The 22,735-nt window shown below is 40.1% G+C and overlaps 1 protein-coding gene across 2 annotated transcripts in view; it reads right to left on the bottom strand.

The window, feature by feature from the left end:
• Positions 1–22,735, bottom strand: part of NDP (norrin cystine knot growth factor NDP) — a 78,145-nt gene that overhangs the window by 33,592 nt on the left and 21,818 nt on the right. The window contains exon 2 of one of the 2 annotated variants that reach the window (XM_060770229.2): positions 6,769–6,912. The gene's annotated coding sequence lies outside the window, so the exon portion shown is untranslated. Of the gene's footprint in view, positions 1–6,768; positions 7,193–22,735 lie in introns of those variants that run through there. The other variant, XM_060770228.2, reaches the window with a different exon arrangement.

The following is a 22,735-nucleotide window of genomic DNA, read 5'->3' as shown; positions in this document are numbered from 1 at the left end:
AGAGAGGGTAGGCTACAAATAAAGACTGAATCTAGGTGTGGAGTCAGCAGTCAGGCATGAATCGATCTTCAGCTCTCCATTCACTTGTCCATATAGTCCTCCTTCCCTTTTTCTCACTTTTAGATTGGAATAGAGTCTTTAGAAAATGGCTTTATACCTAGTCAGAGTCAGAGCTTGGAAAAATTACTTTCTGCATAGCAACTCTCACAATGCCCCCCAGCTAACAAGGCTAAGCCAACCAGGGGATTCTGGAAGTTGTAAAAAGAAGCAATGCTTACAATGTTTGTTCACACTGTCAGTCAACCAGTGTTGCAGCTTTCACATGACTCTTCAGAAAGAAGCTTTCTTAACCATCTGATTTTTTTTAACTGAAGACTATAATAATAATAAAAATAAAACTTTATTTGTATTCCGCCTTATCTCCCCAAGGGGACTCTGGGCAGATTCCAACATAAAAATGGCAAACATCCAATGCCTACATAAGCCACACGATACTAACATAAAATCCCAGAAAACCCCATATAAAAGTAGCATTAAAGCCTAACATCAAATTAAGACCTAACATCAGTAAATTAAACCTGACAACAATAAATTAGACTACACATAATCAGATCAAATTGTATAATAACATAAATTTAAACAAAACAAAAGAAACTGAAGGATGGATTTAAGGCTTTTAAATGTGTGTCCTAACACAGAGAAAAGCTCCTTACTCCCCATTTAATCAAAAGCCATGGAAGAAGAAAGTAATAGGCTCTTGATTCCTTCCATTGAGAGCAGAATCTACTCCACTTAAATGATCTAGCTAAATGGGATTACCCTAAATTATGTTAAATTAAGCCCTAAAAATATTGAGACTGCTATTTCCCTTGAACCATCTCAGAAAAAAATAAATGTTACCTGCAATCTGTTGTTGTTGTTTATTCGTTCAGCCATTTCCGACTCTTCGTGACCTCATGGACCAGCCCATGCCAGAGCTCCCTGTCTGCCGTCACCACCCCCAGCTCCTTCAAGGTCAATCCAGTCACTTCAAGGATCCCATCCATCCATCTTGCCCTTGGTCGGCCCCTCTTCCTTTTTCCTTCCACTTTCCCCAGCATAATTGTCTTCTCTAAGCTTTCCTTTCTTCTCATGATGTGGCCAAAGTACTTCATCTTTGCCTCTACTATCCTTCCCTCCAATGAGCAGTCGGGCTTTATTTCCTGCAATCTAGTCACACATATTTGGAAGAAAGCAACGCAGAACACATAAAAGGCACTTCAAAGTGCATGTTGTACTTGTAATAGTCTTCATATTTAAATATGTTTGAATGATAAAGGATGGGGGGAGAGTAATTTGCTCTCTCTGTGCAAGTACTTGGGAGTACAGGGATCTTTGAAGAGTTTTTAAGGATTTTTTTTCCTCTCAAGAACCAGCATGATATAGAGATTTCAGCATTGAACTATGACTTTGAGGACCAGGATTCAAATCCTCACTCCGTCATGGAAACCCACTGAACAAATTCACATTCTCTCAGCCTCAGAGGAAGGCACAGGCAACCCTCCTGTGAACAAATCTTGCAAAAATAAACAACAAACCAAACAAATCATGATAGGCTTGCCATAAGTCAGTAATGCCTTCAAGATGCACAACAACCAACCCCTCAAGACTAGTAAAAGATCATTAAGATTTTTTGTGCATACTTAATTGTTTTTACAGAACAGTAGCAATGCAGAATGCAGTGAAGAATAAAAATACCACCAAACAAAGCACTTAATCTACCATTAAGGCATTGACTAAATAATGAACGATTAAAAAAATATCTAAAGCATGTCAGCATCAAGGAAAGGGTAAATGTATAAGACCCCATTAGTGAGTACCAAAGCTGCTTGTAAAGTAAGTCACTGCTAATCAGCAGTTTCTCGGTTAACTATTCCTGAATCTTGATTGCTGATTATTTGGGTAGAGGCTCAGCCCCTTTTGTCTAGCCTTGGGAAGCTTCAAGTTCCCTTCCCCATCCCAGTGTCCCTGAACAAATAAGGCAGTTTAAGGGCAACCTGGCTCCCAAAGTTGAGCAGCCCTAACCATAAAAACAGCTTCAAGATCCCTGTTTTGCTGTCTGTGTTGTGCGCAACTGTAGAATGACAAGCTCTGATGTTTCCCCTACTCTACAGTTTGACTTTTTATGGGATTGCAAATTGAGAGTCAAGGAAAAGGTAGCCTTATTACCCTTTCCTGAGAACCGCAGGCATTTTGCTCCTAAAAGCAAATGGCACACCTCCCTATATGTACACTTACTCCAAGTTCAAGTGTAAACCTTCCAAGTATATCTATAAGAAAAGAATACAATTTCAAATTAAATAACTATTTGCTGCTCTTTTATGATATCCCAAATCTCAGTCTACTTGTCTCAGAAATGCTCACAGGTCTTTTCAAGTATCTTAACATTTTTGTAGGTTCATGTAGCCTTTCTGAGTTGTTGGTTTGGGAAGGGGTTGAACTTGCTGGATAGGTTTAGAACAGTCATGGGCAAACTTCAGCTCTCCAGGTGTATTGGACTTCAATTTCCACAATTCCTAATAGCCGGTAGACTGTTAAGAATTGTAGGAGTTGAAGTCCAAAAGACCTGGAGGGCTGAAGTTTGCTCATGCCTGGTTTAGAAGGAGAGGGAGAACTGTGGAGGAGTAGCAGTTACCAGGCAATATTCAATACATACAGCGCAGAAAGAGATACATTCACATACTTGGACATAGGTAACAAGAGGAGCACAAAGTTAATATTTTTGGACTACATGAGGAAATCCTTTCTTTTTCTCTCCTTTGTACACTAAGATATAAGAGCTTGAAAAAGCAACTTACATTGACCAAAACCTACATGTTCTCTAAAGTAGGATACTTCTTGTCTTTCAGAAACAACAGAAGACTCCTTTCTCAGTGTCTACAGGAAAATCATTTCCCTGTTAGACACATTTGCAATTCATTTCAAATGATATAAAACAAAACATAGGAATTATCTGTCCAGCAAAGAGACTCATCTAAAGAGAGCAGATAAAGAAAAGTTGCTTCTCTCTGTTTCCTCAAAGTCTTTGGTTAGAGGAGCAGAGTTCTGAAGGGTGGCCAGCAAGTCGACTTGAGCACACTGAGTGTATGTTTTGAGAGCCAGGCAGCTGTCTCCACCCTGACAATGTGCAAATTGTATTGCATTAGAGGCAGGCAGCTTGGATAGCTTTGTATTAGCACTCCGACATGGTGGTTATACTACCTGAAGTCAGAGTAGCCTTTGATTCTATCTTTGAAGTATTGATGTACAAATGATTCTGATTAAAAACTCTGCATCAGGAAGTCCATGCCATGTGGACTTCTGATAGCAGTTAGGAAAATGAGCATATTTATTTACTAAGTCCTTAGTTCTGAGGCTAATATTTGTATGGGCAGCCAAGTAAGGAGTCTGAGAAATAGTCAAACATTCACATACAAATAAAAATTGGCTCAGTGTTTTTCTGGTCTCCAAGATTTCAGGAACGAAACAGCCCTGCTATGCTCTTGTTTCTGAGATGTCCTCATAGCATTTCCACAATGCGCTATCTTTTCAGTCTTTCAACAATAATGGTTAGAAAATGCTTTTGAAAGACAAAAGAAACAAATAAGCACTGAGATTGGCAGACTGTTGAATGGTTCGTTCTGAATTCCCTGCCAACTGTAACTATCTAGCGTTCATACCATCCTGCTTTATAAGCCTTTTGAATCACTAAAGCTAATAGCCTCTATGAGATACTCTGACTAATATTTCCTATGAGAGTATGGTTCCCCTCTCCCAAAAATGAATGGTGCTTATCCTGTACTAGTTCAAGAAAATTTTGTATCCCCAGTCCTCTCATCTAGAGATATTCTTTTAAAAATTTACATATCATCTTCAGCAAAGGCAACTAACACTGTAATGCATCATAAGCATCATGATGCATATGTGAAACTGTCTAGATCTAAAGGCAGATACAGCCAGTTTCACCCAATGTGATAACTCAGAGGAAAGACTCTGTGAATGAGAAGTGAGGCTTACAACTAATATATTTAGGCTTGTTGCAAAGAACCTGGGGCTTCCTACAGCTGTATATTTGTGTCATGTTGTATTCCCTCTTCTGTTTATGACAAGTTACTGCTTTAATTCAGTTATTTGTACTATTTTATACAGTGTTAAATGTGCTATTGTTTTTATTATGGATGTATCTGTTAATGGAATAGTTATTTATAATTATTTCTATTTAAATAAAACAATTATATGATGTGTGTAGTATGACCCACTTAACTGTGGGGGATGTGTTTCCAGAGGTTTGTGTAGATATGTGAAACTGGATAAAAGAGAAGCCTATTGAAATGAAGGACCTCTGTTCCAGTAATACCAGAATCATACAAGGACCTAGAAAATGTTTAAGGAGGACATATTTTGCCAGATATGCATAAATGAACTTGAGGCTATTGGTAACACAGATAAAAAGTTCATACTGTAGTTCATTTTATATACCATAAGCCATTTGGGGCAAAATTACAATTGTATGGAGTTAATATGCAGTTGGAAATAAAACAGCAAGAACCTATGGTACTGTAAGAACTAATCAATTCATTATATCATAAGCTTATAGTCTGCTCCATCCATGCTTAAAATATTGCCCAGTATTTCACTGTTATTGTAATTGTTCATTGCATTCTTGTGTTTTGTATTCATTGCTTATTGTATTCATCATGGTTTTATTTTTATTTTACTGTGTTGTTGCTTGCATTTTGGTTTTTTTATTTTATGGTATTTTACTGTATTGTAATTTGCTGTTTGGGCTTGGCCTCATGCAAGCCGCCCCGAGTCCCCGTTGGGGGAGATGATGGCGGGGTATAAATAGATATTATTATTAATCTCTATTTATTAATAATAAGATGCCCTCAACTTACAAATATGAAGCATCTTTTCTAAGGCCATTTTAGAATAAATACAGCTTGTTATTTCAGTTTGCCTTGCTAGGGATCAAAGGCATCTAATATTTCAAATAGGGTGAGAAGGATGTCGCCTCTGAAATAATCTTTTATCTTTCCTTCAGGAAAGATAATGTTGGAAGAGTTTGCTTCCTAAAGCAAGATTATCTTCTTTTTTTCCTTTTGGCACAATATTTCTCTTTCTAAAATTCAGGTACAGCCTATAAAGAATAGTGTAACACCAATGTTCTTATGCAACAAGGTATTACATTTATATGTTTATCACTAGCTGGACTCTATCGTTACTTCAATATCTGTTGGCACTAAGTGCTCTTTAATAATGTTTTGTTTAAGGATTAATCCAAGACTGCGATATACGTTTCTCCATCGCTTCTCACACTGGTACATTTACATTACAATTATATTGTTCAATCCAGCCCTTTAATTAGTTTTAATGTTTATTGATTATGATCCTTTTAATGGTTTTGTTATTACTTAAAGTACTGTTTTTCTCCTTTTCTTTTGTTGAACAAACAAGTAAGTAAGTATGTGCATGTGTGTGTTTCAAATTGCCAGTCAGCTCATGCCAATCCCAAGAATTTAAAAGAATTTTCTTACACAAGGAATATGTGTCTAAGAAAATAATAAAGAGATGGTTTTGGAAGTCCCTTCCTCTGAAATATAGCCTGGAGCACCTGGTATTTGTTGGTGGTCTCCCATCCAAGAACTAACCAGAGCTTCCCAGACAAATAAGAACTGGTGCGCTAATTAATACATACACAGCCTGTTACATTTTTTTTTGGTTTCACACAGTGATGCTGTTTTAAAGGAAGTATTTAGTTTTCACCCTGTCCACACAAATGGACACAGAGATACACATATACAACTCAAGAGAAAATAATTCTTTTCAATAGGTAGCACTCAAGGCCTGGCCCTTTTTTTTCTGAATGTGATGCCCTGCTTGAGCATCTCTCGGTGTCATCTGCCCACCAGACATCCCAATGGCATTATCAGTCGTACAGGAGGGGTGAGCCGGCTGCTCAATATATCTCCTCTGTTCTGCAGCCAAGACAAACACAGTAGATTTCCTCACCATTTTTAACCAATCAAACACACGTATTAAATCCCCCCTAATCCATAACCAGTGCTGTGCAGTCCATGGCTCAACTTCCCAGGAGTTTGGATAAACGCTAAAGTTTGGAAAAGGGAAGGAGGGAGGGAAAGCGGGGAGCTCCAACAAAACCTATAAGTATTCCCTGCAAAGCATGACACACAAGGCTGGAAATAAATGTTGCCTAATGTTTCAAATTATTCTAAGCACTTCAATAGATGGACTGACAGAGGGTAGCATATGTAAGTTATAACAAAAGTAAACACATCAATTTTAAATCTTCACTTTGACTGTCTTTGTGCTGTCCCACTGCAATGAGACAAAGGCAGTGATGGAGATGCCCTCAGCTCCCTTTTAAATACATATAATGTTTCAGCATTTCTCTGTACTACTTCAGTTTCTGGTGAAATGAGAGCCAGTGAAAAGCCATAAAGAAAAAGCCACCAGTGAAGACACAAAATGACGACAATCATGTTAAAGGCAGCAGTGCTGTTGGTTTCTAGTTGAAGGCTCACTAGCATCATCTTCAGAAGGTACACATTTAAAGATTGGCTGGCAATAAAAAGATGTAGGCAGTGAATCTTTAAACCTAGAATGCATTAACAGTAAAAAAAAAATAAACTGTTTAAAGAGCATGGGGTAGTCAAAGAAACCAATTGTTCTCATTTAGGATCTGGAATATTGTGGGTTCTGTACAAAAACCCTTGCATGCTTGCTTACCTTTGCAAAATGTGCTGCTCCTTCCCTCTTCTGGACTCCTAAAGCGAGAGCTAAAAAGAGGTCTTGTTACTTCCAAATGCTTTTGTTCTTCTGTCCCCCGTCACATGGCTTGCCTTTTATATTTGCAACACACAAAAGTTAGGGCTGTTGTTTAAGAGAGAGAGAAAGAGAGACAGAGAGGGAGAGAGAGAGAATGTCAAATGGAGAAGTGCCATTGCAGTCATATATCAATCAGGCTCGCAGCGGCAGCAGCTCACAAGCAAATGGGAATTCCACAGAAACGCAAAGCTCTTGTTATCTGAGAAATCACTAAACACCACCAGTCGAGCTCCCTTCGGCAGGGACTTCTCATTGGAGAGCTGAAACCCTGGATGCAAATACACAGAGATTCAGGATGTCTCCTTTTTATGGCATGCAAGGCTCCAGCGTTCAGGTCCAAATTCAATTCTGCCACAAATAAAAAGGGATTTGAGGCAGGATAACTGGACCACCACAGGGCAGTCTCATTCAAGTTCCTGCTAACCATGTGAAATGTCAAAGGAAAAAGGGGGATAAGTCTATCTCTGTATCTCCGGCACAGCTTCTTTCACACAGGCATTATTCACATTTATGGGACAAGTCAGCTTTTGTCTAAAGAACAACTGGGGTGATTTTCACTGGATTTATGACTTGGATCCTAAATGTGATGTGCCCTGACTTACTGCAGTTCATCAGACAAGATATATGATGTTGCCCCATCATCAAACCTGAATGAATAGCCATGCATTTTCGAGTTTCCCAAACGCTTCTCCCGACCACTTTGAATGTTCATTTTATTAAAATCAGAACAACAAAATTAGTTCACTGGCATTAATGTCTATTTGTCTATGCATGCAAGCATTTTGTTTCTTATATTTTCTCTCATCTGCACTCTCTCTATTAAATATAAAAGCATGCATTATTTTCTCATTTCTTTTCTTGCTTAAGTATTATTGCACCAAAGACAAAATGGCAAATATCCATTTTCAGTGTTGATAAAGTTGAAATGTAGAAAATGCCCCAAATGCAGCACATCTTTTAAGTTAGATTTATCTGTCCTCCAATAAATAAATAATAAATAAATAAATAATGGAAGGTGCTGAACAGACTGCGCCTTGGCACTACAAGATGCAGAGCCAACCTTAAGAAATGGGGACACAAAGTGGAGTCCACAACATGCGAGTGTGGAGAAGAGCAAACCACTGACCACCTATTACAATGCAGCCTGAGCCCTGCCACATGCATAATGGAAGGCCTTCATATAGCAACACCAGAGGCACTCCAAGTGGCCAGCTACTGCTCAAAGGACATTTATTATAATGCCAAGTTTTTTAAACTTTGTATTTTTAAAAAATACATTACAGCTGTACTCTCGATTTGCTTCTGATATGATAAATAAATAAATCCTCCAATGAGTTTGAGTACTGTCTGTGTATCTCCTGCCCCTTCAGTTCTTTTTAGAACAAGTCTATGCAGTATGTCAGGCAGAGAGAAAGGCACTGGCTGAGACATTACCCAAGAAGTTACATTCAGAAAAATATTCCTTGATGGGTTGTTGTTGGTTTTTTTGTCATGTCAAGAGTGACTTGAGAAACTGCAAGTTGCTTCTGGTGTGAGAGAATTGGCCGTCTGCAAGGACGTTGCCCAGGAGATGCCTGGATGATTTGATCTTTTTATCATCCTTGTGAGAGGCTTCTCTCATGTCCCCGCATGAGGAGCTGGAGCTGATAGAGGGAGCTCATCTGCCTCTCCCTGGATTCGAACCAGCGACCTGTCGGTCTTCAGTCCTACCGGCACAGGGGTTTAACCCACTGTGCCACCGGGGGCTCCAGAACTGCTTGATGATGGAATATTCTGCTACTTCGGATGGTGGTGGAGTCTCTTCTTGGAAGATTTAAATAAAGGCTGGATGGCCATTTGTCAGGAGTGCTTTGATTGTGTATTTCTGCATGGTAGGGGGTTGGACTGGATGGCCCTGGGGATCTCTTCCAACTCAATCATATTTGATTATATGGCTTATTTGGGACCTGAAACACGCATGCCTGTATGTCTATGCAACTTCTGAGATTGTGAGGGAATTTATAAAATCATGCTCTTCACTTGTCGAATCACAGATAGGATAGTCTTTGTTATACCATCACAGCCCATTCACTTTCCCAGCATAGTTCTACGGTGTCTAGAGAATCAATGATACCACACAAATGACAACAAAGCAATGCAGCTAATTGAAAGCAAAAAAATTGGGCTCGAGGCTAAAGAACAAGGAGGAAATCTTTCCATTCACAAGTACTATATAAGTAGAAAGTTGGACTCCTAAACAGACAGACATCCTGAGTGAATGCCATCACAAGTCCCTTTAGAGCTGGACAGCCTGGGTGTTGTTAATATCGAAGCCTCTTATGTGGTAAAAGATCAAAAGACAGATGGAAATGATGCTATAAAAATAGACTCCTCTGAAAGGGGAATGGCGTGTAGATGAGTAAGCATAGTGCACACAACAAAGGAAACATATTTTGGCTTGATCGGTACAGTCTGATTTGGCTGGAAGGGAAGCAAGTGGGCCACTCCAGTGTTAGTATAAGAGACTGAGCCATTTATTCCACCCAAGGAGGTCTTTGTGAAATGCTCAGTATATTGTTTTGCCTTTCTTTTGGACCCCAGGTCCCAGAATCCTGCAGACAGAATGCTGATTTGAAGAATCTGCAAGTTGTATTCCTCCCAAAACTGTAAGGTTTTTTAAGGCTCTGTTTGAAAGTTGCAAATCTAAGATCTCTCTCCCTCTTCCCATTTCATTGGTGGCTCATTAATATTAGGAAGAATTTCATGATGGTGAAAAGTGTTTACAAATAGCATGGACTACTGGATGGAGATCTCTCAGGAATGCATTTTTCTATATTGTTCCAGTTAATCCTCTGCTGCCCATTTACTTTGTGGCTTTTAATATGTCCCAGTTTCTCTCTCCTCCTCTCATTTTCCTCCTTTATCTTCAACTTACTTCAACTCAATTGTTGCAATCTGAACTCAAAGTGCAAATTAGCTTTCACTCAATCAACACAACAGGTGGGAAGGGGCAAAGTTCTGTCCTTTCCAGTTGGGTTTTTTTTATTCAGGTAAGGTAAAGATAAAGGTTTTCCCCTGACATTAAGTCCAGTCGTGTCTGACTCTGGAGGTTGGTGCTCATCTCCATTTCTAAGCTGAAGAGCTGGCATTGTCCATCAGCACCTCCAAGGTCATGTGGCTGACATGACTGCATGGAGCACTGTTACCTTCCCACCAGAGCGGTACCTATTGATCTACTCACATTTGCATGTTTTCAAACTGCTAGTTTGGCAGAAGCTGGGGCTAACAGCGGGAGTTCACCCGACTCCCTGGATTCAAATCAGTGACCTTTCGGTCAGCAAGTTCAGCAGCTTGCTGACCAAAGGGGACAGGCCTTTCTAAATTCAGTACATAAACTGAATGATTCCTTTGAGTAAAACAGCAGCTTTCTATATTCCTCCCCATTACTAATTTTTACTCTCTTGTTGTCTGGCTGCAACCTTTTGATCACTGTCTGATGTTGCTTGGCCACAGTGCATCATAGTTTTCATCTGCAAAATGTTGGCAAGTATAACCCCTGAAGTCTTCCAACTCTGATTTTATGATTCCAGAAGTGAAGATGAGTAAGAGATGCTACCCAGAACCATATCCATTTGGCTCTGCATTCAACGCAGCATGTGTGGAAATGCAATGTACATAATTCACAATCTAAGTACAGAGAAGGGATCGTGACAATTGGAAGCAACTTAGTGTTCAACAACTGATTGAAATATAGCCAGATTTTCTTTACATGTACACCAGAGTACAAAGCAAGTATAATGAAGATAAATATTTATTTATTTATTTATGTCCCCTGTTGTTGCGTATCCCAGTTTAAGTGTTCAACAACTGATTGAAATATAGCCAGATTTTCTTTACATGTACATCAGAGTACAAAGGAGGTATAATCAGGATATTTATTTATTTATTTATTTATTTATGTCCCCTGTTGTTGCGTATCCCAGTTTAAGATCTCTAATTCAGATTCCTGCGCATGTGTGTGCTATTGTCATTTAAACACTGCATTTTTGAGCTGCCTATGGTGTGTATATTTATTATTTATTTATTTAAAACATTTATATTTCACCCTTCTCACCCCGCAGGGGACACAGGGCGGAGCACGGCATATATACGACAAATATTCAATGATGGGACACAAAACCATAAATATATACAAACATTAAAATCACTTATCCACATTAAAATCAGTAGCTTAAAAGCCATCTCAGGACACCATTTTGTCTTATTGCACTGCCTTAAAAGGCTTGGTCCCACAGCTAGGCCTTCACCATCCTTCTGAAGGACAGGAGTGAGGGGGCTGATCTAATATTGCCAGGAAGGGAGTTCCATAACTGAGGGGCAATCACTGAGAAGGCCCTGGCACTTGTTCCCACCAAACGTGCTTGTGCCAGTGGTGAGACTGAGAGCAGGGCCTCCCCAGAAGATATTAGGTTCTACGGTGGTTCATAAAGGGAGATCCATTTGAACAAGTAAACTGGGTCGGGGTCGTTTAGGGCTTTATAGGTCAAAGCCAGCACTTTGAATTGTGCCCAGAAGCAAACAGGCAGCCAGTGGAGCTGACATAACATGGGAGTTATGTGCTTCCTGTATGCTGTCTCAGTTATTAACCTGGCTGCCTCACATTGGACTATTTGAAGCTTCCGAACCATTTTCAAAGGCAACCCCACATAAAGCACATTGCAGTAATCTATCCGGGATGTAACAAGAGCGTGGACCACCATGGGCAAGTCTGACTTCCCAAGGTACAGCTGGTGCACAAGTTTTAATTGTGCGAAAGCCCCCCCCCCCCCCCGCCACCGCTGCAACCTGAGGTTCCGGTCTCAGCAATGCGTCCAGGAGGACTCCCAAGCTGCGAACCTGCACCTTCAAAGGGAATGTAACCCCATCCAGCACAGGCTGTAACCCTATACCCTGTTCGGCCTTGCAACTGACCAGGAGGATCTCTGTCTTGTCAGGATTCAACTTCAGTTTGTTCGCCCTTATTCAGACCATCACAGCAGCCAGGCACCAGTTCATGACCTGGCTCTGGTGGAAAGGAGTAATAGAATTGGACATCAACTGGATACAAATGGCATCGAATTCCAAAATTCCAGATAATCTCACCCAACAGCTTCATGTAGATGGTAAACAACATGGGAGACAATACTGAGTCCTGTGGGACACCACAGGACAATGGCTGTGGGGCTGAGCAGGTGTCCCCCAACAACACTTTCTGGGTACAATCCTCAAGGAAGGACTGGAGCCACTGCAGAACAGTACCCCCAAGGCCCATCATCGCAAGGTGACCTAGAAGGATACCATGGTCCATGACATCGAAGGCCACTGAGAGGTCCAAGAGAACCAACAGGGACACACACCCCCTGTCGAGCTCTCTGTGGAGATCATCCACTAAGATGACCATGGCTGTCTCAGATCCATGACTCAGTCTGAAACCAGACTGCAACGGATCCAGACAGTCAGTTTCGTCCAAGAACCCCTGGAGCTCTGAGGCAACCACACGGTCCAAGGCTTTGCCCAAAAAGGGGAGATTGGAAACTGGCTGAAAATTGTTCAAATCAATGGGGTCCAGTGATGGCTTGCAGGGAGAGATGATAAAACAAGTCTTGCCAAGTAAGAATTATTTCCAAAAATGAAAGACTTTGGTCTGTAGATTTCTAACATTTCAATGATTTCAATATTTCAGAGGAGCATTTAGAAATACAGTTTAAGCAATCCAAGGAAAGGGAATTGGCAGTTACCAAGCAATACAAATATAGCAAATAGAAGAGTTCTGGCTGTAAATTATTTTATTTTTATTTTCTATGAAGGATGTTCAAATAAAATAAAAATAACACATGCAAAATAGAAAAAAAAGATAAAGAATATAGTAAGGAAAGTTAATGAAATAGAAATATCTGATTTCCAACTTTCCTTGTGACAATTATGTAGAAAGAAGAGGAGTATGAAATACCAAACATCCATTTCGTTTTGAAATACAAAATGGATTTTTGGCATTTCACACTCCTCTAGAGGAGACCCAAGGCAGCATTCTTAAGACCATTCCTCCACATTACTGAAATGATTCTACTTGAGTGAATCTGACAGATCCCATTCCACGTGATTTTAAGCACTTCCTCCCATTTCCAGGCGCATGAGAAGCTAAGAAGACAATTTCTCTCAGCTTCAATTCCCACTGTTTCTACATACTTCTGACAAAGTTCACTGGCTGATGATAGCTGGAAGTCTGTCTACATCATATTATGGGCTCTATGGTTCTTGGTCTATGAACTGTTTTTGGAGTATGTGGAAATTTGGGGGGGGGGGCACACAGCACGTGCATGTGATGAAGTCCTGTGTCTGCCTTCCAGCAGAGGTTGGTGTGATTATGTCCATTTTGGGTTTGCCCATTAGATGGCTCTATGGTGATCCTGGAGTTTAGTCCATTGTTGTTGGTCAATTTCCAGATGTTTTGCATTTAGAAAAGAAATGGAGAGCCCATGGAATTGATTGTTCGGGAACAGGCAATTTTTCCCTGCATGCACAAAATGTTCCATTGCAAAACAGTTGTTTAGGCCAAGAGTCAAGTAATGCAAAAGTTCTGTTATGTTAGCTGGTGTCAAAAGTGGCTGATGATGATGTGAAAAAGAAAATGAATAGTCCTCTAGCACTCCCAAATCTGATCAAGAATAGTCATTTCTCCTTCCTCTGCCAAATATAATCCCTGCAGACCCTCACCACTACTTTACAAAGAGGGTTTGTCAGTGTTACCAAGGTGAAGTACATTAGCCTAGAACACAGGGACCCTTTCCCTGACAAGTTTTGTGAAGATGTCAATGTTACATGATGTCAGAACACACCCAGTATGTTCTTCCATACTTGGTTTTATTTTAAATGTTCTTCACACCACATAAATGTGAGGAGTTCATGCTGTCTCTGTAATTCTGAGCATGTTTCAAATTTCAAATTATTTCACTCCCACTGCTTCTAGGCATTCATGTGCCACTGAATAAGATGCTCAGGAGAAAGAGGAGAAGGTTCCTGCCCTACCATTTTAGATCCTGGAGCTGCCCAGAGCTCAAGGTGGGTGCTGCCATTGGGGGATTGGGCACAAAGGGAAACATCATTATAACTGCTCTTTGTTTCTGAATGGGAATGATGGAAAAGAATTGGATGGAGGCAACCCAACCCATGTCCAAACACAGTGGGGGTTGCTATTCCCACAATCACCAAAACCTCATTAGGTATAACTGACTTTAGTAGTGCCTAGCATATATTTGTGTTTTCCGAAGCATACCAACTCCTCTGGAGAAAGCTAAAGCAAATGGTGCCATCAGATTAAATTATGGCCAAATGGGACTCTTTCTGAAGCGTTCTAATACAAATATAGGTTACTATAAGACATCCTCTGCTTTGCAGGATACAAATAACCTTCCATTTAGCATCCGCTGTATTGTAGGACAGGATTAAAAGAATAGGATTTCAGCCAAGCACAGCTCCATTGTGCACCCATGGTTGCTAGGTCAGGATTATCCCAGCCCCAGAAATTTCGAGGCCAGTTTCACACCCAGAAATGATCCCCTTGTGAAGTCAAAGAAATCCAGTCTGAAAATGTTACCAGGATAATACTGAAGGGCCAGACCATAGTTGCACAGAATGTGTTATTAAGAAATCAAGTGTAACACATACATACTTTTCAAGACAGTACTGTTACCCAGAGATTCCTCCCCCTCACCTAGAGGACCAGAGAAAAGAGTCCATACCCTGAGATCTGGGAATAATTCCTGCAGACATTCTTATCACCATCTAAAGCCAATGATAGTCTGGCCCTTCCCTCTACACGAAGGAGTAAATATGTTGTGCTTTGAACTTTTCACAAATTATATGGTACTACTTGATAATAGTAAACCCCTGTGCCTCTTTGTGTGCAATTCTATTCTGCAATTCTATTCTTACTTACTAGGGACTGTCATTTGAAGGCTAATGTCCATAACCATAGTCTGTACTATATTGTTAGAATGAGCAACCTTTTCATGCCTTTTTTCACTAATTGCTAGTTTGCAGATTTTCTATTGCTTTGACACACCCACTCTCTCCTTCCTCATCTCCTCTAACCTGAAGCAATTTTTATTTTTGCTATTCTCCATTTTATCAGACTGCACATGATTATGAAGAAGTAAAGTTATTTTATAAATCCCCCCAAAAAATATTAAGCATGTCTTTTATCTGCTTGTTGATGTGTGTGGGGCTGGTTATTGTTCAGCTTCTGCCATGTCAATTTGATTATAATTTGACCAACTACTATTTCTCTCATGAATTTTATGTGAGCTTGAGGTAAAACTTATTTTAAAAATACAGACCAAGGATGGAAATTACATGGGCTTCTAGATCTTTTTAGGGTGATTTTCCCAATATTCTGCACCATTAGAAGGACTGCAAGGGCGGCTGGGAGTTTCAGTCCAAAAACATCTGGAGGCCTACGTAGTTCCCACCCCAATATAATAGGTGACCTATACACACACAATTTCTGAAGTCTAATTTGTCTGGAATTTGACAGTCTTCATCCACTCAGAAGGAACTATAATGCCTGCAAATTTAATCCAATTTTGCCCCTCCAGTTTTTTTCCTCCCGTCTAGAGGCATTTGCTCGTTCCCCAAGTATAGTCAATATCTGAAACTTTGGAAAATGAGGTAAGGTTGCAATTTGGATCCCTGCCAAAGCAGCACGTCATGCCATGAATCTGAGCCAAAGCAGGCCTCTCTCCATGTTGACAAGGTTGGGCTCTATGATGAATTCCCTGCCCCTGCCCCGCTCCCATATACAGCCCTATTGATTATTTTGCTTTGTCCAAATTTTGCTTTTATTATTATTCAGTCAATATTGTTTCCAATCTGTGCCACAGACATTAAAAAAATAATTCATTACTTTGTGGATCTTTAGATCAAAAAGATACAGATTCATAAATAAAACATCTAGTGTCTAAAGAACAAAAAAAAGGTTTGACCATAGCTTTACTATTATGGTGCATGAAATCTATTCATAATACATTCTGACTCAATAGAAGGAACTAAGAAGTATGCCTGTTCTTTCTTCATTTGCTTTGTATCTTTGGGTTGACTCTGGCTTACGGAAGCCCATTTTAGCGTCTAAGGAGAAATCAGGTTTGATTTGCCTCATGTTATCTGTTTTCAAGCTATTTCTAAATTAGGGTGACCCTAAGGTAAACTTATCATGGTGTTGTCTTAATAAGATTTGTTCAAAGTGGGTTTGCCACTGTTCCTCTAAGGCCGACGGTGCATCTACATTGCAGAATTAGTGTAGTTTGACATTTCTTTAATTACCCTGGCTCAATGCTATCAAATCTTGGTAGCTGAAGTTTTACAAGATCTTTAGCCTTCTCTGCTAAAGAATGCTAGTGTTTCACCAAACTACAACTACCATGATCCAATAGCATTGAGCTTGGCAGTTAATGTGGTGTCAAATTGCATTAAATCTACAATGTAGATGCACCTTAAGAGTGTGTGACTTGCCCAAAGTCACCCACAGGGATTCAAATCCTAGTTTCTTAGAGTCTTAGGTTGGATCCACATTACCAAATAAAGCTGTTAAAACTGCATTATATGGTCACTGTGCATCAATATAATACACTTTGAACTGCATTATATGGGTCTATACAAGTGGTTCCCAACCTTTGGTTCTCCAGTGTTTTGGGTTTCAGCTCCCACAACTCCTAACAGCTTTTAAACTGACAGATTTCTGGGAGCTGGAGTCAAAAACACCTGGAGGACAAAGGTTGGGAACCACTTGTATAGACCCATATAATGCACTACAAAGTGTGTTATATTGGTGTACAGTGACCATATAATTGCAGGTAGACTACTATTTTTAGCCAGGGAAGACTAAATTGATTGCATGGATCTTTTAACCAATGATTACTGCCATATTTCATTTATTCTATTGCTCTCTTTATTGTTATATGTCTGATTTTAATGTGTTAATGGTTTTAATGTTGATATATTGTGTTTTATGTGTTGTATGGCACCATTGTGTGTTTTGTAAGCCACCCCGAGTCCGTATGGGAGATGGTGGTGGGGTATAAATAAATAATAATAATTATTATTATTATTATTATTATGGAGCCCACCGGATACATCAAACGACACACAGCTGTTTCCGGTGGGGCTCTGTCCCTGAGCTGTGCTAAAAGCATCCTACAACAGAGGCTTCCTGTGTTCTCGTTGCCTCCAATGGGGCAAACACACAGGGAAGTCAGGCAGCAATCCTTACCCCCGTGTGACGGAGAAGGTGGTGCTGTGGGCAATGCTGGGCACATGGCGACGGATTCCCCCACTGCCCCACAGATTTGCCATGATGCTCCCATGGCAAATCTGTTGCCTGTGTTAGGGCACCTAATGTGATGAGGTCCTTAGTTTCTTCCCAAAAATGGGAGAGTAGGACATCAAAACATAGAATCATAGAGCTGGAAGAGACTCAAGAGATATCCATTCCAACCCCCTGCCACACAAGAACACACAATCAAAGCACTCTCAACAAATGGCCATCCAGCCTCCATTAAAAACCTCCAGAGACGTAGACTCCACCACATTCCGGGGCAGAGTATTCCACTGTTGACCAGCTCTTATTGTCAAAAAGGTCTTCCTAATGTTTAGGTAGAATCTCTTTTTCTGCAATCTGAATCCATTGCTATATATCCTAGTTTCCAGAGCAGCAAAAAACAAGCTTGCCTCATCCTCAGGGTGACATCTTTTCAAATATATAACCATGGTTATCGTGTTCCTCTCAACCTTCTCTTTTCCAAGCTAAAAATACAAATATACAAATTACTACCAAAAAGCTTCAAGTTCACAAATTGAGCAAATTTGATTAAAACACACACACACACACACATTTATTCTTTTCCAGCTCTAGGCATAGGACAGATGAACAAAGATCTTGGGACTTGAGGTTCAGTAAAGGCACAGTACCAAGAGCTTTGTTATCCATTGCTCCATGCCAATGAATCCTCACTCTCCTCATTCACTCTTTTCACTTCATTCAGTACAAGAGATTTTTAAATGAAGTCTTAATCCCTGATTTCCAGATGAAAATCACTTTGGCTGTCACCCCAGTGGCTTCAATCTGTCCCTTCAAAAGAACTACAACATTCATAGCCAAGTGAATGAGGTGTGTAACCTTTGTTTTCTCCAAAGTGATTCCTCTGACTCATTGCATCCATACAGAGGCATGACTAACTATAGACACCCTTCTGAATACAAAGGTTCCTTCATGCTTTTTTTCCCCCTTGAGAGTGTGTTGTAGTATGCTTCATCTGCTTCCCAACTCAGACTTCTTAGTTCGGTAGACTATAACCATTACAGCAAAATGGCATGCCAAGGCTCCAAACCTTTAGAGGTGGAGCATTGGTGGCCCTCCAGAAGTTGTCACATTTCAATTTCTATCAGTCAAGATGACTATTACTATACAGGAATCCATAATAAATGTACATTTTCTCCAAAACTAAAATACACTGTGAAGTTTAACCACACCCTGACTTCACATAATATGCTGGCTTGTAGTAACCACAAGTTTAACTTTACATTTTCTTTTAGTTTGGGAGAAATTACAAAGCTATGTCTACTGTAGTTTCAATCCCAGGATGCATCACCCTGGATGTGTATAGACTCCATCGCTTTGTTTCCAGTCTCACACATCTTGCTTACCCTCTGCATCTTTATGCAAAGCTTGTGTCAGAGATGCCACTATGGGAAAGCCTTTCCTTCAGCCTATCAGAAACATAAAATCAGGCAAAGCTTGGCACTGCTTCTGCTGGATCCCTCCCTGTGAGGAGCCAGATTTAGAAACCATGACATGCCATCACCCAAATCCTGTTTGTTGCCTCTTTTGTTCTTTTACTGCTGCACAGTCATTAGCCTTAGCAACTGAATAACATCCTTATTCCATGACTGACCGGTATGTCTTGGTTCCTCATTGGTTGCCCTGGGCTATATAAAACGGCACAGAGAAAGCAAGAAATGTTTAAGCCACATGACAGCTGCGGTGCTTGTTTGTTGCTCAGATGCCAGACTGGTTTATGCTCTCACCTTGCCCCGTCCTTGCTCCTGCTTTTGAACTTGCCTTTTGTGAGCGTTCCCACAACTGTCTGGCTCCGGCTCTTCTTTTGTTTGGGAGCTGCTGAATTCTTGGTCCTATCCAGGTACAGTGGCTTGTCTGTGACCCCCGGTTTGTCCTTTATGGACAGTCATTGATTTGTTGCTTTGACTATTCTTGCCCTTCAAAACTGGCAGCTGACATGAAAGGGCCTGGGCAACAGTTTTAGTACCATGTCAGCATGGGGGTATACAGGTACACACATGAACACAATATGTCACAGGTGTTAATCTCAATAAACAATGTTGGGAGCTTTTAAACCTCTCATCCCTGCCTACTAAATATGACATATTACATTTAGACAGGAAAAACAAAATACACAAATACGGGTTGTGTGACACCTACAAAAGAGTTACAGAGGTCTTAGTAGATCACAGGTTAAGCATGAGTTAACAGTGTAATATAAATACAATTATAGGCTGTATCAACAGAAATATAGCATCCAGATTGAGGAAAGTAACAGTGTCATTTTATTCAGTTTTGGTTAGACCTCACCTGCATTACACTGCCCAGTTCTTGAGAAGCATGATACAGGAAGGATATTGATAGCTTAGATATATCCATAGAGAAGACACCAGGATGGTAAGTGTTCTGGAAATCAAACTCTATGAAGAATGGCTTAGGAAGCTGGGCATATTTATCTTGGAAAAGCTAACATTGATAAATAATATGACAGCCATCTTTAAATATGTGTAAGGATGTCATGTAGACAATAAAGAAATCCCCTTTTTCTCCAGATGCTAAGACATGGATCAATGGACACTGCTTACAAGAAAAAAAAATTATATTTTACCATCAGAAAGATCTTCCTGAGAGTAAGAACTGTTTAGTTGCACAACTGACTGCCTTATAGGGTGGCTGGCTGCCCTTTTAAAAGGTGTTTAAATACAGGTTTGATGGCCACCTTTCAGGAATATCTTAGTTGTATATTTCTCTATGACGCTAGAGTACATGGCCATTGCATTCCAAGTCTATGAATCTATGCTATTTAGTTGTTGTGTTGTGTGCCGTTAAGTCATTTCTGACTTATGACAACCCTAAGGTGGACTTAACATGGGGGTTTCTGGGAAGCATTTGTTCAGTGGTAGTTTGTTCTTGCCATTCTCTGAAGCTGAGAGACTGCAGCATGCCCAAGGTTTTCATGACAGACCAAGGATTCAAAGCTTGGTGTCCCAGGGTCCTGGTCCAAAACTCAAACCACAGCACCAGATGGGAAGTAAAAATATCTCCTATCTCCATCCAATCTCTGCAGTAATTTTACTGCTGTGCTAGTGGTCTCGGAGGTCAGGGCATAGCATTTTCACACTGACAAGTCATGCTTCTGCGAAAGGGGATGGGGGCCTCCCAGTTTCAATGACTACTTAGGAAACAGCAAAGTCATACACTGCAGATTGTGCAGCCCAGCATAATGTTGGAACACAAACCCAATGGTTGAACTGTGTGTAGCCTCAGGACTTTGCTGTTCCCTGTATGGCCCACTGAATTTGAAGGATCCTTTTTCAGCAACACATCCAACAGGACTATCTAGATATCCCAAGACCTTTTCCTACTTGAGACAAAGAACAAGGTGAGACCTTCTTCTCTAGCTAAGGAGAAAATCATATTGTATGCTAGAGGCACTCAACTAATTTAGTATAATCTGCATTTCTTTCTTTTCCACTGAAGGAAACAGATGGAGAATTCAGGAATGTCATCCAAGAAGCATCCACTGCTGTCCCCAGCATCTACCATGAGGCTGTTGCCTTAACCTTCTTAATGGTAGGGATAGCCCTGACTCCTTGGAGAAGTGGAATATCTCTTGTTGAACATTGGCTTCAAATCTTCTTGGCCATAGGCAGAGGAAAATATCAAAGAGAGTCAGCTTTTCCAGACATTTGAATTCTTTTACTTCCCCTTTCTTTTTTAACCAGTTGTTATGAGACTTCAAGTCATTTCTGACATATGGAGACCCTGATGCTGCCTCTACATTGTAGAATGAATGCAGTTCAACACTCCTTTGCTTTTCTCTGTGACAGGGGCATGACTTGCCCAAGGTCACCCAGAAGGTTTCCATGGCTGAACAGGAATTAGAATTCTGGCCTCTACAATTGTAGTCCAATGCTCAAAGCACTACACCACATGGGCTCTTCTAAAAAAATAATTCATATCCTCTTTCCTAATATTTAGAGATGACAGTCGACACTGAAATACAAAATAAATGTCTTCATAACCTAGTGAGTTTAATGGCTGTGGGTTGCAAAAAAAACAAAAAAAATCAAACCCTAAAACAACGGAGTAAGTAGGAGTCATTGCTCTGGCTCGGCTCAGCATAGCATATTTTGACCCCTCCAATGATTTTTACAAGGTTCTTCAAAGAAACCAAATTTTATTTTAATAACACAAAGCATCCTTCAAACTTCAAACATTAATCAGATAGTGGATTTGTGGAAATAATGGAATAAAGTCCCACTAAGTTATAAATCTGCGCATCTTTGAACTTCAGTGGAAAAATACACCCTTCCATTTTAAAACAAAGCCAAATTACTACTTGGAAAAAAGAGAGTATTTCCTTTTTGATCCATTTTTGTCTTTCTGTGGATCTAGTTCAGCTTCATCAGTAAAAGCCAATACTCTTCAGCACCACCCAGGAGGCAGTGAGCCATAGTGTTTGGTCCATATCTCATTAGCATTAGATGCAGAAAAAGGTCCATGGGAAAATGGTCATCTACCCGTGAATTTGGCACTGCCAAGCAGCAAACTCCTTTACTTCTGTTTTTCAGGACAAATAGGCTAATTCCCCACTGTCATTCTGTTCAACTGCCCGGAGAATAAACAGCCACATAACTCCTTCTGTCCTACAATGGAGAGTTGGGGCATAGTAAAATGAATTGGATTCTTTCTTTCTTTTTCTTTGTTTCTTCCTCATAAGACTTTGTGGTACTCAGCCTTTTGCAATGAAACTTCTTTTTAAAATGTTCCGATATTCTTCCAGAAATAACTTATCTATCCAGATCATCTTGCTCCCATATGCAGTTTTAGCTGGGAGATTTTCACAGAATCAGACTAATTACTATTATGTAGTCATTATTCAAGTCTAGGGATAAAGGATCAGACCTGGGAGTGAAAGCTCAGAAGTGGGAGCACGGATGGATTGAGTTGAAGTTTCTCTTCATTCCCAGCCAATATACTGTGTAATTATAGGTAATTCCAAATAGAATTCACCAAAAAATCCCACAAAAATTCAATTGGATTTTCTGGTGACCTTTTCCCTACAGCAATCAATTCCAAATAAAATATATTTTTGATATCCTACTTAGCCACTTAGCGAGTGGATGATTAGCTCAGAAGATGCAGTTGTAGTTTAAGAATAAACAATTGAGGTTGCCATGTTTCCAGACACTAACTAGAGTCTCATAAAGTTGCTATGCCTCAACAAGTGAAGAGACAAGTCAGAAAAGAGGCACTGAAGTAGAAAGGACTGATTTTTAGATGTGAGGTGACTTGAAACCTAAACACACATCTATATCCATTGGTATGTTGGTTCTGAAGGCAAAAAGTCAAGAGCAAGGAAAGGGAGAAGAACATTTGGGATTTTATTGCACAAACCTGATAGTCATTGAAAATTAGAGACATACAGGGTTGAACACCATCAACATCACACCTCACTTCACACAATTGTGCTAATTAGGCAATTCATAGTCCTATAATTGTACTTCCACATGCTCC

This window comes from Anolis sagrei, chromosome 3 (assembly GCF_037176765.1).
Source record: "Anolis sagrei isolate rAnoSag1 chromosome 3, rAnoSag1.mat, whole genome shotgun sequence".
Taxonomy (NCBI): Eukaryota; Metazoa; Chordata; class Lepidosauria; order Squamata; family Dactyloidae; genus Anolis; species Anolis sagrei.
The sequence above is the reverse complement of the archived record's forward strand: the minus strand, read 5'-3'. Positions and strand labels throughout refer to the sequence as shown.